The sequence below is a fragment of the Triturus cristatus genome, chromosome 12, assembly GCF_964204655.1.
Source record: "Triturus cristatus chromosome 12, aTriCri1.1, whole genome shotgun sequence".
Classification (NCBI taxonomy): Eukaryota; Metazoa; Chordata; class Amphibia; order Caudata; family Salamandridae; genus Triturus; species Triturus cristatus.
Genome location: NC_140595.1, coordinates 726,995,145 through 727,020,012, shown reverse-complemented (window position 1 = coordinate 727,020,012; position 24,868 = coordinate 726,995,145). Strand labels below are relative to the sequence as shown.

General features: G+C 42.4%; 5 non-coding genes across 5 annotated transcripts; all 5 read right to left on the bottom strand.

Moving 5' to 3' along the window:
- Positions 1 to 3,833: 3,833 nt before the first annotated feature.
- TRNAS-CGA (transfer RNA serine (anticodon CGA)) lies at positions 3,834 to 3,915 on the bottom strand. The gene has a single exon. It is a non-coding gene; the product is annotated as a tRNA-Ser (tRNA).
- Positions 3,916 to 7,856: 3,941 nt separating this feature from the next.
- TRNAS-CGA (transfer RNA serine (anticodon CGA)) lies at positions 7,857 to 7,938 on the bottom strand. The gene has a single exon. It is a non-coding gene; the product is annotated as a tRNA-Ser (tRNA).
- Positions 7,939 to 11,870: 3,932 nt separating this feature from the next.
- On the bottom strand, positions 11,871 to 11,952 carry TRNAS-CGA (transfer RNA serine (anticodon CGA)). The gene has a single exon. It is a non-coding gene; the product is annotated as a tRNA-Ser (tRNA).
- Positions 11,953 to 21,616: 9,664 nt separating this feature from the next.
- Positions 21,617 to 21,698, bottom strand: TRNAS-CGA (transfer RNA serine (anticodon CGA)). Its single transcript has one exon. It is a non-coding gene; the product is annotated as a tRNA-Ser (tRNA).
- A 2,587-nt stretch (positions 21,699 to 24,285) lies between these two features.
- TRNAH-GUG (transfer RNA histidin (anticodon GUG)) lies at positions 24,286 to 24,357 on the bottom strand. The gene has a single exon. It is a non-coding gene; the product is annotated as a tRNA-His (tRNA).
- Between the last annotated feature and the right edge of the window lie 511 nt (positions 24,358 to 24,868).

Below are 24,868 nucleotides of genomic sequence, written 5' to 3'. Positions count from 1 at the left end.
AATACAATTGAATAACCAACATACACTACAATACTCTGGCGAACACACCACACAGGAGGATCAACAGAACGTGTGACTGAGAATGTTAGCAAAGGAAAACTGAGCTGGTCAGCGTGAGCAGACAAGCGCGACCACAGTGATGATAACTGTGCCCATCAGTGACAAAAACTATGTGCAGCTGTGCCTGTCAGCGTGAAATGACAGGCAGAAGATTCCACAAGCTGTGCCCATCAGCGAAAACGAAGAAAACACATTACAAAGAAGGATTTACACAGCTATATCCTGGATATGTGGAGAATTTCGCTGGAGCCCTTAAGATGAAGAAATTGTTGTATTTTCCCCACAACCGGATCGTTAAGAAGAGCCACGCTGCCACCTGGTGGATGAAGTCAGAAACGCACCCCCATTCACCTCAGCAGAGGAGTGTCAATTATGACGGATCAGTTGCGAGCGCGCGAGAAGGAATGCTCGGCTGCCGTCAGGAATCCTGTCAGAAATGCCTCACTTGAAGAAAACAACACAGAGGCTGCCGCACACGGCTATGACAAAGGCGAAGAAACAGAAGCTATGTTGACGGTGCTTCAAACCACAGCCAATACAGCGTTGCTGAGGTCCAAGCAGTACTGAAAGCCAACCCCGTAGCACCCTCAGGCAGGCGCTGTGGTAACCGGTGCGGTAGCGCTGGATGGCCAAAAGCAGGGAATTGACTCCAAATGAGGCGAATTGCAACAAAGGCGGCTGAAACGCTCCTTAGGTCCGCAGAAGCAGGGAGAAACCCGACTAATCACACAGTCGAAATCATACCCTTCACAGACGGAGCCACGGCAGGACAGGAAAGGCAGCGCTAAGAGGCCAACACACAGAGCAAGTGTCACAAGGTCACGAAGGCGAAGCTAAAGTGGCAAACTCCCTCCTTCTCTCAGCCACATGCAGGCAGAAGCACACTTGCGAAATTGAAGGGATAAAACACCTCTTTAATCAGCACAGTAACAGTCTTACTTTGAAGAATTTAGAAACAGCGGAGCCTCCCAGGTACTCACGACCGCCGACACAGGAGAGCTGGAATTGAAGAATTGGGGGTGATGGTGAGCCGTCCCCACACAGCAAGACGTCGCCAGTGTTATAAAGATGACCAGAAGGCAGGTAAGTAAGAACTCTTCTTTAATGGACATACACCACCACAGGATCCAGCCTAGTCAGAGGAAGGGTGCAATGGAATGTTGGTGACAGGGAGAGGGAAGAACCAAGGGAGGAGGAAGGAGGGGGGGGAAAGGAACGTACCAAGTAGGCGATTACAACAAGTACGTTCTCGTTACTTTTGTAATCCAGTGCTGGGCTCCTAGGCTCAGTACTGGGACATCTATCTAAAACAGGTAAACAATTACGTTTTCACAGTTGGTACGATTTTTAAAGAATATTTGTAAGTTTCAAAAATCGACACTTAGAAAATTTTCAGCAAAAAGCAGGCAATGATATCCCATGGAAGGAAATTCGAGTTACTGGTAAGTACGTTAAAATTACTTTTCAAGGTCAGTACTGAGCTCCAAGATGCAGCACTGAGGTCTCTCCTGATAACAGGTGAGTAAATCAGAATTCGTTGTTCGGCTGATTTTAGATGAATATTTTAAAGTTCCAAAACTCCACACCACTTAGAAGAATTTCCAAGTGAAACAACGAAATTTTAGCCTATGGAAGAAAAGTGAGTTATCGGCTTTTAGGTAAGTACTCGACTGGCAGAGTTATGGTTCTGGGCATAGACTCAGGGGTCTCCCAGGGGAGTCCCAGCCTACTTGCCAAGCCTTAAACTCCCCTTTTGTTACATATAATTTACACCTAAGGTAGGCCCTAGGTAGTCCTAGGTGCATGATGCAATGTAAGTAAAAAATAAGATATGTACTTTGGTGGTTCGCGTGTCCTGTAAGTACCAAACAGTCTATTTCATTTTTCACTACTGTGAGGTCTACCCCTCTCATAGGTTAGCTCTGTGTATTCCCCTATACTTTTTATTTGGTAATTCCATATCGGAGAGGAGTAGCTTTATTTATTTATTGAAAATCCTACTTACTGGTGAGGTTGGATTTAACTTTACTATTTTAGAAATGCCACTTTTAGAGAGTGAACATTTCTCTGCACTTACTGCTCTATTTGCCTGAAACCTGGCCCCAATACACGTCTGGATTGGGCTGGGTGACAGCAAAATTTGTGCCTTCCCTCTAGAGAGCCACAACACAGGTCACTCAACTGCACCTGGGGGATGAACTCCGCTCCCCCTCCACCCCCAATAGGTTCAAGAACGATAATTTATGTAAGTAAATACATTATAGCTACAGCTTATAATCATGCGAGTTTAAATCATTTGTTGTTAGATGGTTTAAATATTTGAAAGGATCTGTTTTTAATAGACATTTTACAAAAACCACTGGCACATTTGCTAATTCTGTAAAAATAACACCCAACTGCCGTGACATTGCCAACCACAATGCCGTGACTCGGATTCAAACCGAGGTTGCTGCGGCCACAACGCAGAGTACTATCCACTACACGATCACGGCGAGCTACTTGGGCTCAACGACATACAGTGACATGGAGAATTTATAATTCGGAACACTCAGGGCTATTCCTGTGATAGGCTGGATGTATTCATTGCTTCCTCATTCCTCATTCAGAGGCTGCGTCTCCTCAGTGGTTGATAGGCTGAAACCGTTTCCTGGCCGCCTGCTTGTGAAATGCCAGGAGTCAAAGATCACACATTACACTTGCGGACCTGTGATGGGACACCAATGCAGAGAAACCCACCTGGCACAGACCTTCTATTCTGTCTATTAGACCTGCATCTTCCCTGCACCTTTCAAGCCATTTGTATGTGAAGCAAGAAAGAGTTAGAGAGTGATCCATCTACACTTTTATAGGGAGGATGTCGCCGTGAGCTCCTCCCAGCTAATCACACGAACAGCAGAAAAGCAAGATAAATACACAGTTGAGGGGTGGGCTGCATGGTTATGTTTTTGAGTAAATATTGAAACTGACCTCAGTGGCTCATTAGCAGAGCTGCGGCTAATGACTGGTGCCAAATCATGATGAAGCAAGCACCATGGCTCGTAGGGGACCCACAACACGCTTTTCTTAGCTCACTGAATTAAAGTATAAACTTCCGCCGTGTGTGAGTGGTAAAGGCTTGTTAATATGGTTCCTTTTCCAATTCAAGTCTGACAACAAGAGGCAGGAACCACGTGGCTTCGGAAGCTCAGGAAAGTAGCCACCAACCACAGAGAAAGAGAGAACTGGCAGTATGAGAGGTGGAGAAAACAGAAGCGGGAGCAAGGAGCTCAAATGAGATTGATGGCGTTTAAATAGAGCGCGTAAAGGAACAGTTACACAGGTAAGAAATGGGAAAGACAGACTAGGGAAAAAAACACAGAAAGAGCCAGTAGATGAAATTCTCTTCCTGGGACAGCAGGTTAAGAGAAATTACACATGGGGAGGTTAAGCATGTAACACGGGGGAGAATAAAAAAGAAAATGCAGTTTTATGAAGTGTGTTTGCCAATCCAGCCAGCACTTTTGTTCTATTTCTCTCTTTGCGTCTTTTATTGGTAAAGTAACTTTCAAGTGCATGCGCAGGTATGAATGAGAGAGCAACGGTATAATAATTTGAAGCGTTTACACCAGTGCTAAAGTAGGAATGAGGTGTAGCAAAGACATGAAAGAGGTAGCGATAACAAATATGTGGAGAGGCAATAGTGGCACAAAAATAAGCCACCTATTTATAAAACTGAAATGGAAGAAATACTAAAGGTTAACTTCTGAAATTGTAGCCGATAATAAAAAGATTCTCGTTGTTGGCAGGATTCGAACCTGCGCGGGGATACCCCAATGGATTTCGAGTCCATCGCCTTAACCACTCGGCCACAACAACTTGCTATAAGCTGTCTACAAATATTTTGTTTGAAAGTTTTGAAGTTTTCCCACATCAAAGTACTGATATTCTGCAATGCGCTTTTTAAAAACAATGTTTTTTTCATCATGCACGTTCTGTCCTAAAAACAAAAATTGCATGAGTATATCTCTGGATCTGTAAAAGGATACGCTTGCATTCAAACTCCCTTGTGGCACTCAAGTTTTTTGGACCCTGTTGCACTCTGTTTTTGCGCTGCTTTTAGTCTACGACCCATATTACAGAAGTCAACCATCTCTGAGTATTTGGGACTCCTTTGTAAGTGCCTTATCTTTAATCCTTGAAAAGCTCTATAATAAAGGGGTCTGTCAAAGATTGCTTGAATGGAAGATAAAAGAAGGCCCACTTGTCTCACCAAATGCAGTAGAGAAACCTGATGTTTTACTCATGTTATCCTTAGTTCAGTTTTTGTTAGACCTGGCATCCTTAAGGTGGCCTACCAGCAAACTTTTTGCTTTTCACCTCACGTTTTGCTGTATCTTTATGTTGGCCTTAGGACTCTAATCACTTTATCACTACTGTGAGAAAGTGGCTCTGTATATACTGTTCCCAAATAGGTACAGTGTGCACAGAGTCCCCAGTCCCCAGAGGTTTGGCAGAGGCTAAAGTTAGATATAACCTTACTTTCTAAAGTGGTAGCTTGCCGAGCAGTAAGGCAGTATCAGAGTACAGTGTAAAACATTTGTTGTACACACTCAGTCAGCAAATGGTCTCACACACTCAAGAACTGAACTCTAGGCCATTGGTTTGCATACAAAAGATATTGTTGTTTTATTTTAGAACCAACAATAGGTATCAAAATATACTTTCTCAGAATGAGATGCTTTAGTTAAATACTTTGCAATAGGCAATTGACTTTTGCAGGTCATAGTTACAGTTTATTGCAATAGGCAACACAATTTGAATCACAATAATACATTGAGCTCAATGGGAATTTTAAGTTATATGCAATTAATTACTTTCAGGATTACTTTTCTAAATCCAGGACTGGATCCTAGATTCAGTCCTGGGACAGTTCTTGGAAACAAGTGAGTAAATTCGTTTTAGTTACTGTTGTGATTTTTAAGCAATATTTTGCTATTTTACAAGTTGACACTTAGAAACATTTGCTGATCAAATTACCAATGTTATCCTATGGAAGGAAATTCACTTAGCAGGTAAGTGGGGTTATGGTTCCTTTTTCTAGGTCAGTGTTGGATCCTAGATCCAGCACTACTGTACCACCTGTAAGCAGGTGAGAAACTGCGTTTAAGTTATACAGGCGATTTTTAAGGAATATTTACATGTTTGCAAAATCGACACTTAGAAGAAATTTCACAGAAAAACAGTCAATGGTTTCCTATGGAAGAAAATTCAAGTTACGGGTAAAGTACATTCTCGTTACTTTTGTAATCCAGTGCTGGGCTCCTAGGCTCAGTACTGGGACATCTATCTAAAACAGGTAAACAATTACGTTTTCACAGTTGGTACGATTTTTAAAGAATATTTGTAAGTTTCAAAAATCGACACTTAGAAAATTTTCAGCAAAAAGCAGGCAATGATATCCCATGGAAGGAAATTCGAGTTACTGGTAAGTACGGTTAAAATTACTTTTCAGGGTCAGTACTGAGCTCCAAGATGCAGCACTGAGGTCTCTCCTGATAACAGGTGAGTAAATCAGAATTCGATGTTCGGCTGATTTTAGATGAATATTTTAAAGTTCCAAAACTCCACACCACTTAGAAGAATTTCCAAGTGAAACAACAAAATTTTAGCCTATGGAAGAAAAGTGAGTTATCGGCTTTTAGGTAAGTACTCGACTGGCAGAGTTATGGTTCTGGGCATAGACTCAGGGGTCTCCCAGGGGAGTCGCAGCCTACTTGCCAAGCCTTAAACTCCCCTTTTATTACATATAATTTACACCTAAGGTATGCCCTAGGTAGTCCTAGGTGCATGATGCTATGTAAGTAAAAAATAAGATATGTACTTTGGTGGTTCGCGTGTCCTGTAAGTACCAAACAGTCTATTTCATTTTTCACTACTGTGAGGTCTACCCCTCTCATAGGTTAGCTCTGTGTATTCCCCTATACTTTTTATTTGGTAATTCCATATCGGAGAGGAGTAGCTTTATTTATTTATTGAAAATCCTACTTACTGGTGAGGTTGGATTTAACTTTACTATTTTAGAAATGCCACTTTTAGAGAGTGAACATTTCTCTGCACTTACTGCTCTATTTGCCTGAAACCTGGCCCCAATGCACGTCTGGATTGGGCTGGGTGACAGCAAAATTTGTGCCTTCCCTCTAGAGAGCCACAACACAGGTCACTCAACTGCACCTGGGGGGTGAGCTCCGCTCCCCCTCCACCCCCAATAGGTTCAAGAACGATAATTTATGTAAGTAAATACATTATAGCTACAGCTTATAATCATGCGAGTTTAAATCATTTGCTGTTAGATGGTTTAAATATTTGAAAGGATCTGTTTTTAATAGACATTTTACAAAAACCACTGGCACATTTGCTAATTCTGTAAAATTAACACCCAACTGCCGTGACATTGCCAACCACAATGCCGTGACTCGGATTCAAACCAAGGTTGCTGCGGCCACAACGCAGAGTACTATCCACTATACGATCACGGCGAGCTACTTGGGCTCAACGACATACAGTGACATGGAGAATTTATAATTCGGAACACTCAGGGCTATTCCTGTGATAGGCTGGATGTATTCATTGCTTCCTCATTCCTCATTCAGAGGCTGCGTCTCCTCAGTGGTTGATAGGCTGAAACCGTTTCCTGGCCGCCTGCTTGTGAAATGCCAGGAGTCAAAGATCACACATTACACTTGCGGACCTGTGATGGGACACCAATGCAGAGAAACCCACCTGGCACAGACCTTCTATTCTGTCTATTAGACCTGCATCTTCCCTGCACCTTTCAAGCCATTTGTATGTGAAGCAAGAAAGAGTTAGAGAGTGATCCATCTACACTTTTATAGGGAGGATGTCGCCGTGAGCTCCTCCCAGCTAATCACACGAACAGCAGAAAAGCAAGATAAATACACAGTTGAGGGGTGGGCTGCATGGTTATGTTTTTGAGTAAATATTGAAACTGACCTCAGTGGCTCATTAGCAGAGCTGCGGCTAATGACTGGTGCCAAATCATGATGAAGCAAGCACCATGGCTCGTAGGGGACCCACAACACGCTTTTCTTAGCTCACTGAATTAAAGTATAAACTTCCGCCGTGTGTGAGTGGTAAAGGCTTGTTAATATGGTTCCTTTTCCAATTCAAGTCTGACAACAAGAGGCAGGAACCACGTGGCTTCGGAAGCTCAGGAAAGTAGCCACCAACCACAGAGAAAGAGAGAACTGGCAGTATGAGAGGTGGAGAAAACAGAAGCGGGAGCAAGGAGCTCAAATGAGATTGATGGCGTTTAAATAGAGCGCGTAAAGGAACAGTTACACAGCTAAGAAATGGGAAAGACAGACTAGGGAAAAAAACACAGAAAGAGCCTGTAGATGAAATTCTCTTCCTGGGACAGCAGGTTAAGAGAAATTACACATGGGGAGGTTAAGCATGTAACACGGGGGAGAATAAAAAAGAAAATGCAGTTTTATGAAGTGTGTTTGCCAATCCAGCCAGCACTTTTGTTCTATTTCTCTCTATGCGTCTTTTATTGGTAAAGTAATTTTCAAGTGCATGTGCAGGTATGAATGAGAGAGCAACGGTATAATAATTTGAAGCGTTTACACCAGTGCTAAAGTAGGAATGAGGTGTAGCAAAGACATGAAAGAGGTAGCGATAACAAATATGTGGAGAGGCAATAGTGACACAAAAATAAGCCACCTATTTATAAAACTGAAATGGAAGAAATACTAAAGGTTAACTTCTGAAATTGTAGCCGATAATAAAAAGATTCTCGTTGTTGGCAGGATTCGAACCTGCGCGGGGATACCCCAATGGATTTCGAGTCCATCGCCTTAACCACTCGGCCACAACAACTTGCTGTAAGCTGCTTACAAATATTTTGTTTGAAAGTTTTCCCACATCAAAGTACTGCTATTCTGCAATGCGCTTTTTAAAAACAATGTTTTTTTCATCATGCACGTTCTGTCCTAAAAACAAAAATTGCATGAGTATATCTCTGGATCTGTAAAAGGATACGCTTGCATTCAAACTCTCTTGTGGCACTCAAGTTTTTTGGACCCTGTTGCACTCTGTTTTTGCGCTGCTTTTAGTCTACGACCCATATTACAGAAGTCAACCATCTCTGAGTATTTGGGACTCCTTTGTAAGTGCCTTATCTTTAATCCTTGAAAAGCTCTATAATAAAGGGGTCTGTCAAAGATTGCTTGAATGGAAGATAAAAGAAGGCCCACTTGTCTCACCAAATGCAGTAGAGAAACCTGATGTTTTACTCATGTTATCCTTAGTTCAGTTTTTGTTAGACCTGGCATCCTTAAGGTGGCCTACCAGCAAACTTTTTGCTTTTCACCTCACGTTTTGCTGTATCTTTATGTTGGCCTTAGGACTCTAATCACTTTATCACTACTGTGAGAAAGTGGCTCTGTATATACTGTTCCCAAATAGGTACAGTGTGCACAGAGTCCCCGTCCCCAGAGGTTTGGCAGAGGCTAAAGTTAGATATAACCTTACTCTCTAAAGTGGTAGCTTGCCGAGCAGTAAGGCAGTATCAGAGTACAGTGTAAAACATTTGTTGTACACACTCAGTCAGCAAATGGTCTCACACACTCAAGAACTGAACTCTAGGCCATTGGTTTGCATACAAAAGATATTGTTGTTTTATTTTAGAACCAACAATAGGTATCAAAATATACTTTCTCAGAATGAGATGCTTTAGTTAAATACTTTGCAATAGGCAATTGACTTTTGCAGGTCATAGTTACAGTTTATTGCAATAGGCAACACAATTTGAATCACAATAATACATTGAGCTCAATGGGAATTTTAAGTTATATGCAATTAATTACTTTCAGGATTACTTTTCTAAATCCAGGACTGGATCCTAGATTCAGTCCTGGGACAGTTCTTGGAAACAAGTGAGTAAATTCGTTTTAGTTACTGTTGTGATTTTTAAGCAATATTTTGCTATTTTAAAAGTTGACACTTAGAAACTTTTGCTGATCAAATTACCAACGTTATCCTACGGAAGGCAATTCACTTAGCAGGTAAGTGGGGTTATGGTTACTTTTTCTAGGTCAGTGTTGGATCCTAGATCCAGCACTACTGTACCACCTGTAAGCAGTTGAGAAACTGCGTTTAAGTTATACAGGCGATTTTTAAGGAATATTTACATGTTTGCAAAATCGACACTTAGAAGAAATTTCACAGAAAAACAGTCAATGGTTTCCTATGGAAGAAAATTCAAGTTACGGGTAAAGTACGTTCTCGTTACTTTTGTAATCCAGTGCTGGGCTCCTAGGCTCAGTACTGGGACATCTATCTAAAACAGGTAAACAATTACGTTTTCACAGTTGGTACGATTTTTAAAGAATATTTGTAAGTTTCAAAAATCGACACTTAGAAAATTTTCAGCGAAAAGCAGGCAATGATATCCCATGGAAGGAAATTCGAGTTACTTGTAAGTACGGTTAAAATTACTTTTCAGGGTCAGTACTGAGCTCCAAGATGCAGCACTGAGGTCTCTCCTGATAACAGGTGAGTAAATCAGAATTTGTTGTTCGGCTGATTTTAGATGAATATTTTAAAGTTCCAAAACTCCACACCACTTAGAAGAATTTCCAAGTGAAACCACTCAATGTTAGCCTATGGAAGAAAAGTGAGTTATCGGCTTTTAGGTAAGTACTCGACTGGCAGATTTATGGTTCTGGGCATAGACTCAGGGGTATCCCAGGGGAATCACCAGCATACTTGCCAAGCCTTAAACTCCCCTTTTATTACATATAATTTACACCTAAGGTAGGCCCTAGGTAGTCCTAGGTGCATGATGCTATGTAAGTAAAAAATAAGATATGTACTTTGGTGGTTCGCGTGTCCTGTAAGTACCAAACAGTCTATTTCATTTTTCACTACTGTGAGGTCTACCCCTCTCATAGGTTAGCTCTGCGTATTCCCCTATACTTTTTATTTGGTAATTCCATATCGGAGAGGAGTAGCTTTATTTATTTATTGAAAATCCTACTTACTGGTGAGGTTGGATTTAACTTTACTATTTTAGAAATGCCACTTTAAGAGAGTGAACATTTCTCTGCACTTACTGCTCTATTTGCCTGAAACCTGGCCCCAATACACGTCTGGATTGGGCTGGGTGACAGCAAAATGTGTGCCTTCCCTCTAGAGAGCCACAACACAGGTCACTCAACTGCACCTGGGGGGTGATCTCCGCTCCCCCTCCACCCCCAATAGGTTCAAGAACGATAATTTATGTAAGTAAATACATTATAGCTACAGCTTAAAATCATGCGAGTTTAAATCATTTGTTGTTAGATGGTTTAAATATTTGAAAGGATCTGTTTTTAATAGACATTTTACAAAAACCACTGGTACATTTGCTAATTCTGTAAAATTAACACCCAACTGCCGTGACATTGCCAACCACAATGCCGTGACTCGGATTCGAACCGAGGTTGGTGCGGCCACAACGCAGAGTACTAACCACTATACGATCACGGCGAGCTACTTGGGCTCAACGACATACAGTGACACGGAGAATTTATAATTCGGAACACTCAGGGCTGTTCCTGTGATAGGCTGGATGTATTCATTGCTTCCTCATTCCTCATTCAGAGGCTGCGTCTCCTCAGTGGTTGATAGGCTGAAACCGTTTCCTGGCCGCCTGCTTGTGAAATGCCAGGAGTCAAAGATCACACATTACACTTGCGGACCTGTGATGGGACACCAATGCAGAGAAACCCACCTGGCACAGACCTTCTATTCTGTCTATTAGACCTGCATCTTCCCTGCACCTTTCAAGCCATTTGTATGTGAAGCAAGAAAGAGTTAGAGAGTGATCCATCTACACTTTTATAGGGAGGATGTCGCCGTGAGCTCCTCCCAGCTAATCACACGAACAGCAGAAAAGCAAGATAAATACACAGTTGAGGGGTGGGCTGCATGGTTATGTTTTTGAGTAAATATTGAAACTGACCTCAGTGGCTCATTAGCAGAGCTGCGGCTAATGACTGGTGCCAAATCATGATGAAGCAAGCACCATGGCTCGTAGGGGACCCACAACACGCTTTTCTTAGCTCACTGAATTAAAGTATAAACTTCCGCCGTGTGTGAGTGGTAAAGGCTTGTTAATATGGTTCCTTTTCCAATTCAAGTCTGACAACAAGTGGCAGGAACCACGTGGCTTCGGAAGCTCAGGAAAGTAGCCACCAACCACAGAGAAAGAGAGAACTGGCAGTATGAGAGGTGGAGAAAACAGAAGCGGGAGCAAGGAGCTCAAATGAGATTGATGGCGTTTATATAGAGCGCGTAAAGGAACAGTTACACAGCTAAGAAATGGGAAAGACAGACTAGGGAAAAAAACACAGAAAGAGCCTGTAGATGAAATTCTCTTCCTGGGACAGCAGGTTAAGAGAAATTACACATGGGGAGGTTAAGCATGTAACACGGGGGAGAATAAAAAGAAAATGCAGTTTTATGAAGTGTGTTTGCCAATCCAGCCAGCACTTTTGTTCTATTTCTCTATTTGCGTCTTTTATTAGTAAAGTAACTTTCAAGTGCATGCGCAGGTATGAATGAGAGAGCAACGGTATAATAATTTGAAGCGTTTACACCAGTGCTAAAGTAGGAATGAGGTGTAGCAAAGACATGAAAGAGGTAGCGATAACAAATATGTGGAGAGGCAATAGTGACACAAAAATAAGCCACCTATTTATAAAACTGAAATGGAAGAAATACTAAAGGTTAACTTCTGAAATTGTAGCCGATAATAAAAAGATTCTCGTTGTTGGCAGGATTCGAACCTGCGCGGGAATACCCCAATGGATTTCGAGTCCATCGCCTTAACCACTCGGCCACAACAACTTGCTGTAAGCTGCCTACAAATATTTTGTTTGAAAGTTTTGATGTTTTCCCACATCAAAGTACTGATATTCTGCAATGCGCTTTTTAAAAACAATGTTTTTTTCATCATGCACGTTCTGTCCTAAAAACAAAAATTGCATGAGTATATCTCTGGATCTGTAAAAGGATACGCTTGCATTCACACTCTCTTGTGGCACTCAAGTTTTTTGGACCCTGTTGCACTCTGTTTTTGCGCTGCTTTTAGTCTACGACCCATATTACAGAAGTCAACCATCTCTGAGTATTTGGGACTCCTTTGTAAGTGCCTTATCTTTAATCCTTGAAAAGCTCTATAATAAAGGGGTCTGTCAAAGATTGCTTGAATGGAAGATAAAAGAAGGCCCACTTGTCTCACCAAATGCAGTAGAGAAACCTGATGTTTTACTCATGTTATCCTTAGTTCAGTTTTTGTTAGACCTGGCATCCTTAAGGTGGCCTACCAGCAACCTTTTTGCTTTTCACCTCACGTTTTGCTGTATCTTTATGTTGGCCTTAGGACTCTAATCACTTTATCACTACTGTGAGAAAGTGGCTCTGTATATACTGTTCCCAAATAGGTACAGTGTGCACAGAGTCCCCAGTCCCCAGAGGTTTGGCAGAGGCTAAAGTTAGATATAACCTTACTCTCTAAAGTGGTAGCTTGCCGAGCAGTAAGGCAGTATCAGAGTACAGTGTAAAACATTTGTTGTACACACTCAGTCAGCAAATGGTCTCACACACTCAAGAACTGAACTCTAGGCCATTGGTTTTCATACAAAAGATATTGTTGTTTTATTTTAGAACCAACAATAGGTATCAAAATATACTTTCTCAGAATGAGATGCTTTAGTTAAATACTTTGCAATAGGCAATTGACTTTTGCAGGTCATAGTTACAGTTTATTGCAATAGGCAACACAATTTGAATCACAATAATACATTGAGCTCAATGGGAATTTTAAGTTATATGCAATTAATTACTTTCAGGATTACTTTTCTAAATCCAGGACTGGATCCTAGATTCAGTCCTGGGACAGTTCTTGGAAACAAGTGAGTAAATTCGTTTTAGTTACTGTTGTGATTTTTAAGCAATATTTTGCTATTTTAAAAGTTGACACTTCGAAACTTTTGCTGATCAAATTACCAATGTTATCCTATGGAAGGAAATTCACTTAGCAGGTAAGTGGGGTTATGGTTACTTTTTCTAGGTCAGTGTTGGATCCTAGATCCAGCACTACTGTACCACCTGTAAGCAGTTGAGAAACTGCGTTTAAGTTATACAGGCGATTTTTAAGGAATATTTACATGTTTGCAAAATCGACACTTAGAAGAAATTTCACAGAAAAACAGTCAATGGTTTCCTATGGAAGAAAATTCAAGTTACGGGTAAAGTACTGTTATAAAGATGACCAGAAGGCAGGTAAGTAAGAACTCTTCTTTAATGGTCATACACCACCACAGGATCCAGCCTAGTCAGAGGAAGGGTGCAATGGAATGTTGGTGACAGGGAGAGGGAAGAACCAAGGGAGGAGGAAGGAGTGGGGGGGGGAAAGGAACGTACCAAGTAGGCGATTACAACACACCTCCCTGCATAGGGCAAAGAGAGACATAGCAGATTTAACAAGCAGCGAAAGGTCACTGCAGAACAATGTCAGCAGTAGAACAACAAAGCTAGGTAAGGAACCACAAGGAACATTTGACAATAATTCTCATTTAACACAATAGTCTCTGGTCCATACAGGTGAGCTCCTTGCTCTCATAGACCTTCTGTGACTGAGGGTTTGCAACTCTGTCTCCGGGTCACTTTCGTTGTCCAAGTCACCCCCTTGTCCATGAGGAATGATTCTGTCCATGCTCCATGTTTGGCCATTGTCGAGATGGACTACATTCCTACCCACACTAGTTATTTTGTAAGGATCCGAAAATCTTGACGCTTCTTTCCTGCGTGCTTTAGGTAAATCCACCCGGACCCAATCACATACTTTGAACATTTGTGTTTTTACATGTTTGGTCTGGTCATACCTGACTTTGTATTTAGCTTGGTGTTCCTCCACTTTCCTTGAGATTTCACCTCTGTTTACTACACCGGCGTCCTTCCTTGGCCCTACCGGTGGAGTTAATTTGGTCTTTGGGATCCTTCCTTTGAGAGAGGTGAACGGAGAAACCCCAGTCACACTGTTTGGAGAAGTGCGATAGGCCCATACTGTTTCCACTAACGCTGAATTTGCTGGTGTCCCCATTACTTCTGCTCTCTGCAAACACTCTTTGAACAACCAGTTGATCCTTTCCACTAACCCGTTTGCACGGGGACAGTACAAAGCAGATTTGAGATGAGTGATGCCCCGGTGATACAGAAATTCTTTCATCTTGTCCGAAGTGAACTGTACTCCATTGTCTGTTATAAGGGTATCAGGTAACCCTTCCTCAAAGAACACACTTTCTAAGAATTGTATGAGGACTCTTGTGTCTATCTGCTGGACACATTTGTAGACCAACCACCTTGAATGATAGTCCACTAGCACCAGAATGAACCGTTCCTTTAATTTTCTTAGGTTGAGGGGACCCATGATGTCCAAGGCTAACTTTGACCATGGTCGATTAGGCACTTCGACAGGCGACAGGGGGGGCTTGCGGGTCTGGTGAGTTTTGTCACTCCGGCTACAGTCTACATAATTTCTCACCACCTGTTCCGTCATGGCGCCCATACCTGGCCACCAATATTCCAGTCTGATTTTATTCTTGGTTAGGCTTCGCCCTAAGTGTCCTGCATGCGCAAGCCCCACAATCTTTTCTCTCAGGTTCTCCAGTGGAATCACTTTCTCCCCTCTGCAAACCACATTGCCTTGTATATTGAGTTCTACTCTGACATCCCAGAATTTACTTAAACTGATAGGAATATCATTCTTGTTTTCCGGCCAACCATTCTTGATGAACTCTTTAATTGAACACATCTCTGCATCATTTTGCATACTGTCATTCCATTCTTCTTTTTTTAGGCATGTGAGTTGCAAAATCACATCATCACATTCACAGCTAACAGGAGCACTTTCTCCCTCTGAGGGAGACCGTGACAGAAAGTCAGCAACCGTGTTTTGATGACCTGGCATATATCTCACACAAAAATTGTATCCTTCCAGTCCCAGAATCCATCTAGCAATTCTGGGAGTGGTTTTGTTAGCCCCTTTGGTGGTGAAAGCAAACATCAGTGGTTTGTGGTCCGTCTTTACAGTAAACGGGATACCCCACAGAAAGAAGCGGAAGTGTTTAATCGCCCAGAAACAAGCTAGTGCTTCTTTCTCCACCACTGAGTAGTTGATTTCTGCCCCCTTAAGAGCTCGAGATGCAAAGGCCACAATGTGTTCCTTGCCTTCCCCCATTTGGGTGAGACTGGCCCCCAACCCTTTATTGCTTGCATCAGTGGAAAGGATTGTGGTTTTGTTCGGGTCAAACCTACCCAGGGATGGTGCAGAAATTATGCTTTCTTTGACAAGATCAAAGGCCTTCTGACAGGCATCGGACCACACATACAAGGTTCTGGATTTGAGTAGGTTACGTAAAGGTTCCACTATTGAGGAAAAGTTCCTCACAAATTTTGAATAGTATTCGGAAAGGCCCAAAAATGATTTAAGGTCTTGAACACCTTTAGGGGCCTCAGTGTCCCTAATCGCCTTAACTAGGTCTATTTTGGGTTTGATCCCATCTTGAGAGATGGTGTGTCCTAGATACTCAACCGATCCCACCCCTATACGACATTTCTCCTCTTTTAGAGTGAGCCCTGATTTTTCCAAGTTGGACAAGACCATCCTGAGGGTGACGTTATGCTCGTTTAAGTCCTTCCCGTAGATTAATATGTCATCTTGAAAACAGAGTGTTCTGGGAAGGTCTTTCAAGACATGCTGCATGATCCTCTGGAAGGCGGCCGCAGCAGAAGCCAACCCAAAAGGCATGCGACGGAATTAGAAGGCTCCTAGGGGTGTCACAAAGGAGGTGAGATGCCGTGAGTTGGGATGAAGCTCCACCTGGTGATAGGCAGAGGATAAGTCGAGAACGCTGAAACAACTCGCACCATTAATGAGGGTAAGCACCTCATGAATACGTGGAAGGGGGTGCCTGTCTACCCATATGTTTTGGTTAAGGTCCCTGAGGTCCACACAGAGCCTGATGTCCTTACTGGTAGCCTTGGTGGTAAGAACAATGGGGGCCAACCACTGTGAACACTCTATGGGTTCGATCACCCCCAACGACAGCAATCTGTCTAGCTCATTTTGAAGAGGCACGTGCATTAAATGTGGTATGGGTCTGGCTTTGTGTGCTACCAGTTTGGCATTGGATTTCAATTTGATGGAATGCTGATAATTCTTGAGTAATCCTAGGTCATCAGAAAACACTTTGGGGAAATCATTGCAAACATCCATCCCTCCCACCGAAGGATCCACTAAGAGGACTTGGTCGGGACTGTTGGGGTCTAACTTAATCCAGAGTTCCCTCTGGTGTTTCCATCCCAACAAGTTGGACCCCTTCTGGGTAATGTATATCTTGCCCACCGTGTTCCTTCCTTTGAACCCTATTTCCTTAGTGGTCATGCCTAATAGGGGTATGGGGTCCCCATTGTAGCCTCCTGGTTGTATGTCCGGAGGTTGTACCGTTTCTTCCCATGAGGGAAACAGTTGAGAAAATATGGTGGCATCAACCAGGGTGTAAGGGGAACATGAATCAGCAAAGACCGTTAGGGTTTTGTTATCCAGGGTAATGTTGCAAGATGGGAATTTATCGGTATTGTTTTTGTCTTTAAGTTGAAAAATTAACTTGGGATCAGGAAATAATTGTGGCTCAATCTCCAACACCGCTTTAGAGCGCTGATCATGACATACCCTGGACAAATGTCCTTTTTCCCACATTTGTGGCAGACAACAGAACGTGCTTGGCAAATCGGGTTATTGGCTAAGTGTGTAGGGCTCCCACATCTATAACACTTGAATTTATTTCCCTGAAGTGGGGTGTTAGCTATCTTACTTTTGTGATCTTTGCTTATGGCATTGACCTCCATGGTTTTGCCCCCTTCACCTTTCATTTCAACCATACAATCTGCCGTGTGCTCAATCCCTACCGCTATATCTATGGCTTCCTTGAGGTTAGGATTGGCCACAAGCAGCCTCTCCTGAATCTTATGATTGTTGGTGCACCTGACCAACTGGTCTCTAATCAGGGAATCCTGAAGGGACTCAAACTCACATGTGTTCGCTAGACCCTTTAAGGCTGCAATAAATGGTTTAACCTTCTCATTTTTTCCCTGTGTTCTTGAGAAGAATTTATGTCTCTCTAACACTACGTTTATCCTTTTACTGAAATGCTTTTCTAGTTTGTTTACTGCCACAATATACACATTTTCATCGTCATCACTATCACTTCCCCCTTCTGCATTAGTCGAAATGTCATCATAGACCTTGCGTCCCTCCACGCCCAAATTGTGTAGCAGGGTGTGTAACTTGCGTAAATGGGAAAACTTCTCCCCTCCAATAGCAATAAGATAGGACTCCAGTAACCCAAACCATTGTTTCCAAGGCAGAATAGGTTCTCCTGCCTCGTTAAGGAAAGGTGGGGGCTGCGACATATTAGCAGCTGCCATAATTTACAATAACTATGAGGGAGGAGGTAAAATACAGCAAAACAAAACAATGAACAACGTTGGAAAATGAAGAGGAGAAAACCCAATATACTCAAAATTGTTTTACACCCCACCCCATACAAAAGTCAATGTACATTTCAATATATGATGGAGCAGTACAGAAAATTAGCACAGGTACCAGTTTGGACAGTCATCAAAAATACAATTGAATAACCAACATACACTACAATACTCTGGCGAACACACCACACAGGAGGATCAACAGAACGTGTGACTGAGAATGTTAGCAAAGGGAAACTGAGCTGGTCAGCGTGAGCAGACAAGCGCGACCACAGTGATGATAACTGTGCCCATCAGTGACAAAAACTATGTGCAGCTGTGCCTGTCAGCGTGAAATGACAGGCAGAAGATTCCACAAGCTGTGCCCATCAGCGAAAACGAAGAAAACACATTACAAAGAAGGATTTACACAGCTATATCCTGGATATGTGGAGAATTTCACTGGAGCCCTTAAGATGAAGAAATTGTTGTATTTTCCCCACAACCGGATCGTTAAGAAGAGCCACGCTGCCACCTGGTGGATGAAGTCAGAAACGCACCCCCATTCACCTCAGCAGAGGAGTGTCAATTATGACGGATCAGTTGCGAGCGCGCGAGAAGGAATGCTCGGCTGCCGTCAGGAATCCTGTCAGAAATGCCTCACTTGAAGAAAACAACACAGAGGCTGCCGCACACGGCTATGACAAAGGCGAAGAAACAGAAGCTATGTTGACGGTGCTTCAAACCACAGCCAATACAGCGTTGCTGAGGTCCAAGCAGTACTGAAAGCCAACCCCGTAGCACCCTCAGGCAGGTGCTGTGGTAACCGGTGCGGTAGCGCTGGATGGCCAAAAGCAGGGAATTGACTCCAAATGAGGCGAATTGCAACAAAGGCGGCTGAAACGCTCCTTAGGTCCGCAGAAGCAGGGAGAAACCCGACTAATCACACAGTCGAAATCATACCCTTCACAGACGGACCCACGGCAGGACAGGAAAGGCAGCGCTAAGAGGCCAACACACAGAGCAAGTGTCACAAGGTCACGGAGGCGAAGCTAAAGTGGCAAACTCCCTCCTTCTCTCAGCCACATGCAGGCAGAAGCACACTTGCGAAATTGAAGGGATAAAACGCCTCTTTAATCAGCACAGTAACAGTCTTACTTTGAAGAATATAGAAACAGCGGAGCCTCCCAGGTACTCACGACCGCCGACACAGGAGAGCTGGAATTGAAGAATTGGGGGTGATGGTGAGCCGTCCCCACACAGCAAGACGTCGCCAGTGTTATAAAGATGAACAGAAGGCAGGTAAGTAAGAACTCTTCTTTAATGGTCATACACCACCACAGGATCCAGCCTAGTCAGAGGAAGGGTGCAATGGAATGTTGGTGACAGGGAGAGGGAAGAACCAAGGGAGGAGGAAGGAGGGGGGGGAAAGGAACGTACCAAGTAGGCGATTACAACAAGTACGTTCTCGTTACTTTTGTAATCCAGTGCTGGGCTCCTAGGCTCAGTACTGGGACATCTATCTAAAACAGGTAAACAATTACGTTTTCACAGTTGGTACGATTTTTAAAGAATATTTGTAAGTTTCAAAAATCGACACTTAGAAAATTTTCAGCAAAAAGCAGGCAATGATATCCCATGGAAGGAAATTCGAGTTACTGGTAAGTACGGTTAAAATTACTTTTCAGGGTCAGTACTGAGCTCCAAGATGCAGCACCTGATAACAGGTGAGTAAATCAGAATTCGTTGTTCGGCTGATTTTAGATGAATATTTTAAAGTTCCAAAACTCCACACCACTTAGAAGAATTTCCAAGTGAAACAACTAAATTTTAGCCTATGGAAGAAAAGTGAGTTATTGGCTTTTAGGTAAGTACTCGACTGGCAGAGTTATGGTTCTGGGCATAGACTCAGGGGTCTCCCAGGGGAGTCGCAGCCTACTTGCCAAGCCTTAAACTCCCCTTTTATTACATATAATTTACACCTAAGGTAGGCCCTAGGTAGTCCTAGGTGCATGATGCTATGTAAGTAAAAAATAAGATATGTACTTTGGTGGTTCGCGTGTCCTGTAAGTACCAAACAGTCTATTTCATTTTTCACTACTGTGAGGTCTACCCCTCTCATAGGTTAGCTCTGTGTATTCCCCTATACTTTTTATTTGGTAATTCCATATCGGAGAGGAGTAGCTTTATTTATTTATTGAAAATCCTACTTACTGGTAAGGTTGGATTTAACTTTACTATTTTAGAAATGCCACTTTTAGAGAGTGAACATTTCTCTGCACTTACTGCTCTATTTGCCTGAAACCTGGCCCCAATACACGTCTGGATTGGGCTGGGTGACAGCAAAATTTGTGCCTTCCCTCTAGAGAGCCACAACACAGGTCACTCAACTGCACCTGGGGGATGAACTCCGCTCCCCCTCCACCCCCAATAGGTTCAAGAACGATAATTTATGTAAGTAAATACATTATAGCTACAGCTTATAATCATGCGACTTTAAATCATTTGTTGTTAGATGGTTTAAATATTTGAAAGGATCTGTTTTTAATAGACATTTTACAAAAACCACTGGCACATTTGCTAATTCTGTAAAAATAACACCCAACTGCCGTGACATTGCCAACCACAATGCCGTGACTCGGATTCAAACCGAGGTTGCTGCGGCCACAACGCAGAGTACTATCCACTATACGATCACGGCGAGCTACTTGGGCTCAACGACATACAGTGACATGGAGAATTTATAATTCGGAACACTCAGGGCTATTCCTGTGATAGGCTGGATGTATTCATTGCTTCCTCATTCCTCATTCAGAGGCTGCGTCTCCTCAGTGGTTGATAGGCTGAAACCGTTTCCTGGCCGCCTGCTTGTGAAATGCCAGGAGTCAAAGATCACACATTACACTTGCGGACCTGTGATGGGACACCAATGCAGAGAAACCCACCTGGCACAGACCTTCTATTCTGTCTACTAGACCTGCATCTTCCCTGCACCTTTCAAGCCATTTGTATGTGAAGCAAGAAAGAGTTAGAGAGTGATCCATCTACACTTTTATAGGGAGGATGTCGCCGTGAGCTCCTCCCAGCTAATCACACGAACAGCAGAAAAGCAAGATAAATACACAGTTGAGGGGTGGGCTGCATGGTTATGTTTTTGAGTAAATATTGAAACTGACCTCAGTGGCTCATTAGCAGAGCTGCGGCTAATGACTGGTGCCAAATCATGATGAAGCAAGCACCATGGCTCGTAGGGGACCCACAACACGCTTTTCTTAGCTCACTGAATTAAAGTATAAACTTCCGCCGTGTGTGAGTGGTAAAGGCTTGTTAATATGGTTCCTTTTCCAATTCAAGTCTGACAACAAGAGGCAGGAACCACGTGGCTTCGGAAGCTCAGGAAAGTAGCCACCAACCACAGAGAAAGAGAGAACTGGCAGTATGAGAGGTGGAGAAAACAGAAGCGGGAGCAAGGAGCTCAAATGAGATTGATGGCGTTTAAATAGAGCGCGTAAAGGAACAGTTACACAGGTAAGAAATGGGAAAGACAGACTAGGGAAAAAAACACAGAAAGAGCCAGTAGATGAAATTCTCTTCCTGGGACAGCAGGTTAAGAGAAATTACACATGGGGAGGTTAAGCATGTAACACGGGGGAGAATAAAAAAGAAAATGCAGTTTTATGAAGTGTGTTTGCCAATCCAGCCAGCACTTTTGTTCTATTTCTCTCTTTGCGTCTTTTATTGGTAAAGTAACTTTCAAGTGCATGCGCAGGTATGAATGAGAGACCAACGGTATAATAATTTGAAGCGTTTACACCAGTGCTAAAGTAGGAATGAGGTGTAGCAAAGACATGAAAGAGGTAGCGATAACAAATATGTGGAGAGGCAATAGTGACACAAAAATAAGCCACCTATTTATAAAACTGAAATGGAAGAAATACTAAAGGTTAACTTCTGAAATTGTAGCCGATAATAAAAAGATTCTCGTTGTTGGCAGGATTCAAACCTGCGCGGGGATACCCCAATGGATTTCGAGTCCATCGCCTTAACCACTCGGCCACAACAACTTGCTATAAGCTGTCTACAAATATTTTGTTTGAAAGTTTTGAAGTTTTCCCACATCAAAGTACTGATATTCTGCAATGCGCTTTTTAAAAACAATGTTTTTTTCATCATGCACGTTCTGTCCTAAAAACAAAAATTGCATGAGTATATCTCTGGATCTGTAAAAGGATACGCTTGCATTCAAACTCCCTTGTGGCACTCAAGTTTTTCGGACCCTGTTGCACTCTGTTTTTGCGCTGCTTTTAGTCTACGACCCATATTACAGAAGTCAACCATCTCTGAGTATTTGGGACTCCTTTGTAAGTGCCTTATCTTTAATCCTTGAAAAGCTCTATAATAAAGGGGTCTGTCAAAGATTGCTTGAATGGAAGATAAAAGAAGGCCCACTTGTCTCACCAAATGCAGTAGAGAAACCTGATGTTTTACTCATGTTATCCTTAGTTCAGTTTTTGTTAGACCTGGCATCCTTAAGGTGGCCTACCAGCAAACTTTTTGCTTTTCACCTCACGTTTTGCTGTATCTTTATGTTGGCCTTAGGACTCTAATCACTTTATCACTACTGTGAGAAAGTGGCTCTGTATATACTGTTCCCAAATAGGTACAGTGTGCACAGAGTCCCCGTCCCCAGAGGTTTGGCAGAGGCTAAAGTTAGATATAACCTTACTCTCTAAAGTGGTAGCTTGCCGAGCAGTAAGGCAGTATCAGAGTACAGTGTAAAACATTTGTTGTACACACTCAGTCAGCAAATGGTCTCACACACTCAAGAACTGAACTCTAGGCCATTGGTTTGCATACAAAAGATATTGTTGTTTTATTTTAGAACCAACAATAGGTATCAAAATATACTTTCTCAGAATGAGATGCTTTAGTTAAATACTTTGCAATAGGCAATTGACTTTTGCAGGTCATAGTTACAGTTTATTGCAATAGGCAACACAATTTGAATCACAATAATACATTGAGCTCAATGGGAATTTTAAGTTATATGCAATTAATTACTTTCAGGATTACTTTTCTAAATCCAGGACTGGATCCTAGATTCAGTCCTGGGACAGTTCTTGGAAACAAGTGAGTAAATTCGTTTTAGTTACTGTTGTGATTTTTAAGCAATATTTTGCTATTTTAAAAGTTGACACTTAGAAACTTTTGCTGATCAAATTACCAACGTTATCCTACGGAAGGCAATTCACTTAGCAGGTAAGTGGGGTTATGGTTACTTTTTCTAGGTCAGTGTTGGATCCTAGATCCAGCACTACTGTACCACCTGTAAGCAGTTGAGAAACTGCGTTTAAGTTATACAGGCGATTTTTAAGGAATATTTACATGTTTGCAAAATCGACACTTAGAAGAAATTTCACAGAAAAACAGTCAATGGTTTCCTATGGAAGAAAATTCAAGTTACGGGTAAAGTACGTTCTCGTTACTTTTGTAATCCAGTGCTGGGATCCTAGGCTCAGTACTGGGACATCTATCTAAAACAGGTAAACAATTACGTTTTCACAGTTGGTACGATTTTTAAAGAATATTTGTAAGTTTCAAAAATCGACACTTAGAAAATTTTCAGCGAAAAGCAGGCAATGATATCCCATGGAAGGAAATTCGAGTTACTTGTAAGTACGGTAAAATTACTTTTCAGGGTCAGTACTGAGCTCCAAGATGCAGCACTGAGGTCTCTCCTGATAACAGGTGAGTAAATCAGAATTTGTTGTTCGGCTGATTTTAGATGAATATTTTAAAGTTCCAAAACTCCACACCACTTAGAAGAATTTCCAAGTGAAACCACTCAATGTTAGCCTATGGAAGAAAAGTGAGTTATCGGCTTTTAGGTAAGTACTCGACTGGCAGATTTATGGTTCTGGGCATAGACTCCGGGGTATCCCAGGGGAATCACCAGCATACTTGCCAAGCCTTAAACTCCCCTTTTATTACATATAATTTACACCTAAGGTAGGCCCTAGGTAGTCCTAGGTGCATGATGCTATGTAAGTAAAAAATAAGATATGTACTTTGGTGGTTCGCGTGTCCTGTAAGTACCAAACAGTCTATTTCATGTTTCACTACTGTGAGGTCTACCCCTCTCATAGGTTAGCTCTGCGTATTCCCCTACACTTTTTATTTGGTAATTCCATATCGGAGAGGAGTAGCTTTATTTATTTATTGAAAATCCTACTTACTGGTGAGGTTGGATTTAACTTTACTATTTTAGAAATGCCACTTTTAGAGAGTGAACATTTCTCTGCACTTACTGCTCTATTTGCCTGAAACCTGGCCCCAATACACGTCTGGATTGGGCTGGGTGACAGCAAAATGTGTGCCTTCCCTCTAGAGAGCCACAACACAGGTCACTCAATTGCACCTGGGGGGTGATCTCCGCTCCCCCTCCACCCCCAATAGGTTCAAGAACGATAATTTATGTAAGTAAATACATTATAGCTACAGCTTAAAATCATGCGAGTTTAAATCATTTGTTGTTAGATGGTTTAAATATTTGAAAGGATCTGTTTTTAATAGACATTTTACAAAAACCACTGGTACATTTGCTAATTCTGTAAAATTAACACCCAACTGCCGTGACATTGCCAACCACAATGCCGTGACTCGGATTCGAACCGAGGTTGCTGCGGCCACAACGCAGAGTACTAACCACTATACGATCACGGCGAGCTACTTGGGCTCAACGACATACAGTGACACGGAGAATTTATAATTCGGAACACTCAGGGCTGTTCCTGTGATAGGCTGGATGTATTCATTGCTTCCTCATTCCTCATTCAGAGGCTGCGTCTCCTCAGTGGTTGATAGGCTGAAACCGTTTCCTGGCCGCCTGCTTGTGAAATGCCAGGAGTCAAAGATCACACATTACACTTGCGGACCTGTGATGGGACACCAATGCAGAGAAACCCACCTGGCACAGACCTTCTATTCTGTCTATTAGACCTGCATCTTCCCTGCACCTTTCAAGCCATTTGTATGTGAAGCAAGAAAGAGTTAGAGAGTGATCCATCTACACTTTTATAGGGAGGATGTCGCCGTGAGCTCCTCCCAGCTAATCACACGAACAGCAGAAAAGCAAGATAAATACACAGTTGAGGGGTGGGCTGCATGGTTATGTTTTTGAGTAAATATTGAAACTGACCTCAGTGGCTCATTAGCAGAGCTGCGGCTAATGACT